This window comes from Musca autumnalis, unplaced genomic scaffold, assembly GCF_047663935.1.
Source record: "Musca autumnalis isolate F117 unplaced genomic scaffold, ASM4766393v1 scaffold_5, whole genome shotgun sequence".
NCBI lineage: Eukaryota > Metazoa > Arthropoda > Insecta > Diptera > Muscidae > Musca > Musca autumnalis.
Genome location: NW_027412088.1, coordinates 21,537,198 through 21,546,028, shown reverse-complemented (window position 1 = coordinate 21,546,028; position 8,831 = coordinate 21,537,198).

Here is an 8,831-nt window from a genome sequence, read left to right as displayed (position 1 = left end):
GAGGTTTGTCGTTGGGTTTTGATGTGTGATAGTTACAGCCCTCCTAGGTGTTCCATTCAACAAAAAGAGCCATATTCTGGCTATTTGTTCCAAAACACAATATGGTAACACTAAACCCATATCAATGGTAGTTTGTTGTGTGCCAGAAAAGCACAAGGCACAGAGGGGAGTAGTGGGAAATTTAAGAATTCTTTTAGGTTTTATTTTTTCTGATGTTGTTACCCTTCGGCTGTTGTTATTGCTGAATTTTTTTTCACCCCTCCTTTTTGGGTGTTAAATAAAAGTATCCATTCAATGTGGAAAACGTGCAAAAGAGTCAAAAAAGACAGGGAAAGTGTGGTAAATTGGCTGCTTTTCAGCACATGTGACATCTGTTTACTGTAAACTATACACAAACACAAGGACAAACACACTCACACACACACGGAAACAAACAAACAATCAAACACCTACAATAATATTTGTATGAATCCTCCGCCATCAAAAAAGGATGTTATATCCTATGTGAGTGTAAGGAGGGGAGAGCACAAAAAAGTTGTTTTTTGAAAACGTTTTAAATTCAAATTCCTATGAAAATCTACGGCTATTCGAATAGGACACGTTAAAGTTGATAAAGTGATCCATTATTTTGCCATATGCAAAACGATGGCATAATAGAAAGATAGATAGGAAGGACAAGGTACCCGGAAAAGGTCGCTAAGAAAATAGCAAATGGATGAACAATAAAATGGGTCAATCGATAGACTTTAGGATGAGGAAAAATAAACCAAGATGTTACAGTAAAAGGCAAAATGTAGGATATGCAAGACGATACCAAATATTTAAGAAAACCGCCATAGCTACCATGATATAAAGTAAGATTTTGTTGAGAATTTGCAGTTGGTCGGAAGTTAAAACATCCGGACTTCAGCTTCACCCCAGTGGATGAAATACTTGTCACGATTAGCATAAAAGCAAACCATGTCTGAATATGGTATGCCCGTACAGCTCATTCGAGTTTTTAGGATGACATTAATTGATACCCGGTCCTGAGTTTAAATAGGAAATAACCTGTCCGAACAGTTTCAGACATGAAGACAGCCTTTCGTTTGAACGCGGTTTGCACAAACAGTCTGTGAAAGGCCCTTAAAGGTCAAAATAGCAAATCTTTTAGAAAATATTTAATTTTTTAATGGTTTCCGTATGGAGATTTATCTCCGATCTTAACACCTATTTTACTTATTTGGTCTTTGTCGAGCATAACTCTCTTGTATACGATTATATTTATTTTTATTTTATACTTTTTTATAGTGCATCGATTTTCAGGGTACGATCAGATCCATATATCAGTAATCAGTAGAACATTGTTTTCTTTTCCCTTAAATCAATTTAATCAATGTCATAGTAACAATGTTACCCAATTTCATATTCCCAAGGCTCAAAATAGGCACATTGAAATAAATATCACCCCCAACGTTTCGATAAACGCAATATTTTATTCACAATTTTTTTGTTGTTCGTTCTTTTTTTCTATTTTTTGCAAATCGTTGGCAATAAAAGGCAAACAAATAATATTTAACAACGAGAATTTTTGAGGTTTTGGGATCACAAAAAAAATGTTTTAATATCCTGTTGCTATATCAAAATGATACACATTTGTTATTATTGTTGTTTCTTTTCTACGTAGTTTATATTTATTTGTTTGGGGCTATACACACATTCATATGTACATACATATGTACTAGTGGATGATGTATGCAATGTATTCATTGTTCGATAGTGTCAATATTTTATTCATTGCGTATTGTTTTTCGAATAACACAAATATTGTATACAAAAAAGAAAGAAAAACAATACTACTTGATTTTCATGAACGTTTAACCTAACCATTTAGTGAAATAATATTAACAAAATAACTGTGGCAACATTTTGAACTTTTAAATTTTTTAAGGACTAAATGGAAACAAAAAATGTTTTCACTTGCAAAAATCTTCGATAATAAAGCTCTACTCCAACGAGACATTAATTAAAGTTAATATTAAAATGATCTTCGCACTAAGAGGCAAATTAAGGAAAGCAAAATAATTTAAACAGATTTTATTCTGAGAATGACATTTGTCAACACCAGGACTTGAAACAGAAACATAAAGCATCCATGTATCTTGAGATATAAAAATCTGTCGTTTTCAGCATATGGATATTACACTGACCCAAAAAGATTTTTTTGGAACTCCTACCACCTAAATTTTTTCCATTACATCCAAAAACCTTTCATATGAAATTTTAAACCGTGCCACCTGGGCGGTCTTTGTTTCCATAGAAATTTGTATGGGACCAAAGGTGCATTTTCTCCAAAATTCTCTAAAAGCCCAATAAAATTTTTTTACCATTTCATTGTTGTGGCTAACACACGAATCCTACAAAAATTTGTGAAAATCGTTGTGGTTCAGTTTACAGCGATATTATATTATCCGTGAACAAGTCCCTGCTTCCTGGTATACTTATATACGATGACTCACTGAAATGACTAGTGGGCGCGATGTTTATCGAAAATATATGACTCCCAAAATAAGATACACTTCCATAATGGATTGTGTATGTCGGCCCATTCCTTTAAATACCTCCTCCGCAACTCGTTTGAACTTTAATACTAATCCATATTTTTGTCGGCAAGTTCAAATGTCCAAAAAGGGCCACAAAATTCAGAAAAAGACCCTAAATACATTCGATCTATCCGTAGATGACGGTTTCGATTCACATAGGCTGGGGGTATATCTCTGCCGGCAATGTCGACTGATACTTTTTGTACTTGTTCAATTCTTAGATAAGCCATGGGGCTCCATAACTTCCCGACTGCTGAATCAAAAATAATCTTCATTTCAATGTTGGCATAAAATCGCCTAGAATAATTTTAATGACTTGGACAGGACCCGGTCAAATGTTTTTTCTAAGCTCGCCTTAAGTATTCTTTTTGTCTGCTCGTTTTTTCCTCGGTATGGGGCCTGGGCACATATAAGACTGAGGTTAAAGAATTTATCTTTTATTCGAATTTTAACAAGTTTTTCATTCACCAGGGTGAAGCTAGCTACCGGATGTTGTGACGCCTTTCCCAATCCATGGTATTTCCTATAAGGCAGTAATATCGTCTTTGTACTTTGCAAATTGCGTAAACTATACAGAGTCCGAACATTCCAGGTGCAGATTCGCAGTCCTTAAAATTGTTTGATTGATTTTTCATAGTAGGATGATTTTTATTGGGGTGGGTTGCAAATCCGATGGTCTTCTCGTGTTTTCATAATTCTTATGCGTAAACACGCTGCACATGTTCGGGTGTTAAAGGCAGTTTCCAAGCTGTCACCGCGTGGAGGTTAGGGTTCACTTGAGATGAAAGAGGAACCAAGATAAGTCGTGGACTTTGCCATGTTAAAGCCGGTAAGGACCGTTGTTTGGTACCTCACAAATATAGTTAACCCTATTTGCAAGCTGTCAAAGGAATTGTGAGGCTCTTTAAAGGCACTGTTGAATTTAAGTTTCAATTTGAAAATCTGCTAAAGAATATATGAATCAAATTACTGCCAATGATTGGGTTGGTCAAAGTCAAGCGCAGCATATATCTGCAAATTTCAAAGTAGATACATTTCTTGCAATTCAAAGAAGCACGAAACTACGTCCGCCCGACTTTAATCCGTTCCTTACTGGTTTTTGGTGGAGTTAGGAAGGATTTTGGTGACGGTCAGATCATTTTCAGGAATCTGTGGTAAAATAATCAACATTTTATTCTTGTGCGAATATCTTGGCTTCTATAATGGTAATGACTAGACAGCGGAATCCTATGCAAATGCATATATGGTTAGGATTTCTTCTTTTCTTTAGCTGGCCCATTACAGAATATTTGTTCCATAGACCGATCTAAGAAAAGATCTCCAATTCTCCCTGTTTTTCGCTTCGCTTTTTGAATACCGCGCCTTTTCATTTCTTCATCCACTTGTATGCTCCATCAAAGCTTAGGCCTCCCGATTATGAGTGCACCGCCATGTGGCATGTATTCATACGCCTTTTTAGCGGGTTCATCATCGTTCATTCCTATGATATGGCCTAGCCAACGTAATCGTTGCATCTCGATACGTTTAACTATATTCATGTCTTTGTATAGCTGATATAGCTCGTGGTTCATACGACGTCAATATTCACCGTCAACGCAAATCGGCCCATAGATCTTTCGAAGAATTTTCCTCTCAAACACACACTGCCTTATCCGCTTGCGCAAATACCCATGCTTCGGAGCCATACATTAGCACGGGCAGTATCAGCGTTTTCTATAGTGTTATTTTTGTTTGACGTGATGTGGCTTTGTTTTTAAATTGCTTATTTAAACCATTGTAGCATCTGTTGACCAATACAATTCTTCTTCTGATGTTGTTTGTTGTGTTTATGGCAGTGCCGAGGTAGACGAAGTCTTTAACTACCTCAAAATTATAGGTACCAACTTCCAAGGTTGGTCCGAGCTCTATGGACGCTTTGCGCGTCGACACCATCAATTTGGTATTTTCGCCTTTTACCACCAGACCCACTTTCACAGATTCTGCTTCGACCTTCCTAAAGGTATCAGTTACTTCCTTTACTGAACGTCCCATGATGTCTGTATCATCAGCATAAGCAAGTAACATGTTGCTAATGGTGTAAATTGTGCCATTTCTTTTGACATTTGCATCTCGTATTACCTTCTCCAGCAAAATGTTGAATAGGTCACACGAAAGGCTGTCACCTTGTCTGAAACCTCTTTTGGTACTGAACATTTCGGAGAGGTTCTTTCCAATATTAACTGTTGACCTAGTGTCGGTTAAAGTCATCTTACAAAGCCGGATGAGCTTTGCGGGGATACCAAATTCAGACATTGCATGGAATACCTTTGATCGGAGGGGACTGTCGAATGCTGCTTTATAATCGACAAAAAGGTGATATGTGTCGATCTGCATCTCTTGGGTCTTCTCCAGGATTTGTCGCAGGGTAAATATATAGGCAATAGGGAGAAGACTTATGCCCCTATAGTTGAAGCATACGGTCTTATCTCCTTTCTTGTGGACGGGACACAGGATGCTTAGGATCCAATCGTCGGGTACGCGTTCTTCCTGCCAGATGGTGCTAACTAGCTAATGCATACACCTTATCAGCGCGTCGCCCCCGGTTTTAAACAGCTAGGCTGGTAAGCCAGCGGCTCCTGCTGCTTTATTATTTTTCAACCGGTTAATTGCTGTTTTTACCTCATCTTGGCCGGGTGGTATACATTCTATACCATCTTCTGGGATTGGATTCATCGTCTTCGCTACTATTGGATACCAGCAGATTGGAGAAGTGTTCCCTCCATATCCTGAGCACGCTATCTGTTTTAGCTACCAAATTACCTTGCTGGTCTCTACAGGAAGATGTGCCTGTACCAAAGCCATCTGTTTGATGTTTCACTTTTTGATTGAATTTTCGGAGTTCATTCTGGCTCCTGTACATCTCGATTTTTTCACACTTACGCTTTTCCGTTTCTCTCTTTTTCTTGCGGAAAAGGCGTTTCTCTTCTCTCCTTTTCTCCCTGTATCTCTCTCGTGCGCTACGCGTTGCTACGGATTGTAAAGTAGCCCTCTATGCCGCATTTTTCTCTTCCCTAACAGCACGACACTCCTGATCATACCATGGATTCCTTGGTGGAGGTCTCTGGTAATGGAGTGGGCAATGATTTGCCATTGCGCTGATATTTTATCGGGATGAGGACTGCTTTGATTAAGCAATTGGGCTACTTGAGTGGAAAATGCTGTGGCTATCTGTTGTGATTGCAGCTTACCGATGTCTAACATTCGTGTTGTGTCTGTTCGCACTTTGTTTGCTACGTTTAAGCGGGTGCGTACCTTTGCTGCAACAAGGTAGTGGTCCGAATCAATGTTTGCGCCTCGGAACGATCGTACATCCAACACGCTCGATGAATGTCTTCCATCTACCACAACATGATCAATTTGATATCTTGTTTTCTGATCTGGAGACAGCCAAATGCCCTTACGAATATCGAGATGTTTAAGTCTGGTACTGCTAAGTACCATGTTTTTTGCCGCTGCGAAGTCTATCAGCATCATTCCATTGTCAGATGTTTCACTGTGGAGACTGAATTTCCCGACTGTTGGGTCAAAGATATTCTCCTTTCCAATTTTGGATTAAAAACGCCTAGAATGGAGACCAGATGTTTTAACCTCCGATGGATGGTCTTGCATACTATGACATATTTGCATAAAATTAGCATATGCAAAACCATATGCAAGGATTTTTGGCCTGAATACCCCACCGAAATGGCTGAAATTTGGTGTTTGGTCTTCGTTGGGGGGTATAAAACTTTCCACCTTAAATTTTGTCGGTATAGGTCCACGTCTTCATATAGCCCCCATAGAACGGTACCTCCCGATTTTCGGTATTTTGAATGTTGTGTCCTTAATATCCCATTGAAATACCTAAAATTTGGTATGTGGTCTTCGATTTCTCTGCTTTCCAAATGTGATCACCTGATAGTGACAAAGATGAGAGTTTCTTCCAAAGGCGCCAAGCTATGCCAATTTTAATATTTTATAATTTTTATTGGAATTGTAAATTCAAATGTTCAATTGTGCTTCTATTAGGTGTATTCAAAATCACCTAAAAGGCATTTAGGCCCTTTAATTGGTACCCATCATGCCGAACTTCACAATCTACACTCAAAGCAAAATTTAGAAACACGATGTCCATCAAATATTCGTGTGTGGGAATAATTGAATTTAATATTTAAATTGCCATCGAATGAATATTCATTTCTAAAAATCTCTATAAACTATTGTCAGAATTGTTTGCCTATATCACCACTGGTCGGTGAGCCAATGTGTTTCCCCAAAAAAATAAAAACAGGAAAATCAATTTAAAATCTTTCAAATTTGAAAATAAACGAAGCATAACGATTTGGCAACACATGTTACGTGTTCGAATCACCCAAAAGTATAATTATCACAAAGCCGGAAAAATTGATAAAAACCACATCAAATATTGAGGCAAAACCCCAAAACACACACGGACACAAACTCTTCACACATGCATTCAAATGACCTTAGGGAACAACAGCAGGAACAGCAGCAACAATTGACCCAATGACTTGCTGTCTAAACCCAACGTAGCTATTCATACTCCCCACCCTGCTATTTAAAATCTATTAAATTCAAATTTTAAAACAAATTTATGTAGCCCGATAACGGACAAAAACCCTATACAAACATAGAAATAAAATCATTTGGATTGAAGTGCTAAAAAGGCTAGGATAACTATAACAGCAACAACATCAGGAGCATGCAGCAACAACAATGGCATGTGCTTGTATCATCGTCGTTCATATTTTCATTTAATTACGGGAACAAAAACGACACAAAAGACATTGGAAGAGGACCAAAAGAAGACAAACAGGAGGACACACAGGATATGCAGAACACAGAGAATAGAAAAACAAAAACAACACAACTCAAAAACTAAACTCTCTTCAGCTAACAACTCTAAAGCTTTTGAACCAAAAAAACAACATAAAAAGAATCCAAAGCTGAACTTTAATGGAAACGGAAATGCAGCAAAAAATACTTTAGGATTAACGACAACGGATGTTAAGTTGCAGTTGTTGTAGTTGTTTCGATTTTTTGCTTCTTGCTGCCAGGCCCCTAAACTACGAGGCAACCAACAAAGGCAAAAAGTTTACAACTATGCTGCTGTTGTACAACAACAGCAACAACAACAACTACCTCGAAATGTTGCATTTCTTTTTTGCAATCATTTTTTTGTTTTTTGCGTTCACTTCAGTCTGTTCGGTTTTCTTGTCGCTTAACAAAGCGTTATAGTTTCTTTCTCTTTTATTTTTTTTAAATCCTTAAGCGTTGAAAGTAGAAGATTTGTTTTTTTTTTTTCTTGCAAAATAACTACAACTACAAGTACCGAGGACCATCATTAATTATTTGCAACAAGGCCGGTCAGTAGTTCTCCATTATTTATGGCAAAATGTTTAAAAAACCCTAAAAGTGTAAATAATTTAATTACACAACTGCAGGCAAATGTTGATGCTAAAACAACAACTGACCAGCTAGCTAGCTGCTATTCACAATAAAACAAAGCAAAAAAACTTATCATGGCATCACAAAATAAACTGAACATAAGAGCAGAAGTTGCTGCCTGCACTTTGACTCAATGCCACTATGAATCTTAATGACCGGATCTTTCGAAGTCGGACACTCTCGTTTCGTTTGTAACTTTTGCCTTTCAGTAGTCATTAATAGATGGACAAGCGAACAAACGAACCAACGAACGAACGGATGCATGAATGTATTAGACAACGTTCGTTTTGTATTATAAACTAAAGTCACCTTTAAAAGGTGAGTGGGTTAGTTGTCAATTAGTGAGTGAATGTTGAGTGCAAGTGATTGCATGAACTTTGTTACATTACCGGAGCGGTCACTTGACATTTGCGCTCTGGTTTGGGATGGTGGGCAGAATTTATGTTTTCTATAGAGATAATTGTTTTTGAAAGCATGGAAAAGAGTTGGACCTATATAGAGGAACTACAAATTGGGAAGTGGGTGAAGAAGCTAAAAAGGTGTATATCCATATCCTGAAAACCATAGATTTTTATACCCTCCACCATAATATGGACGGTATAAATAAATTTGTCTTTCTGTTTGCAATGGGGATTTCTGAGTGAAATCGGACACTTTATTAAAATGAGGTTTTTGATTTCCTTTATTATACCCTACACCACACTGTGGTAAGGGGTATTATGTCTTTGTGCATTTGTATGTAACATACAAAAGGAAACGAAA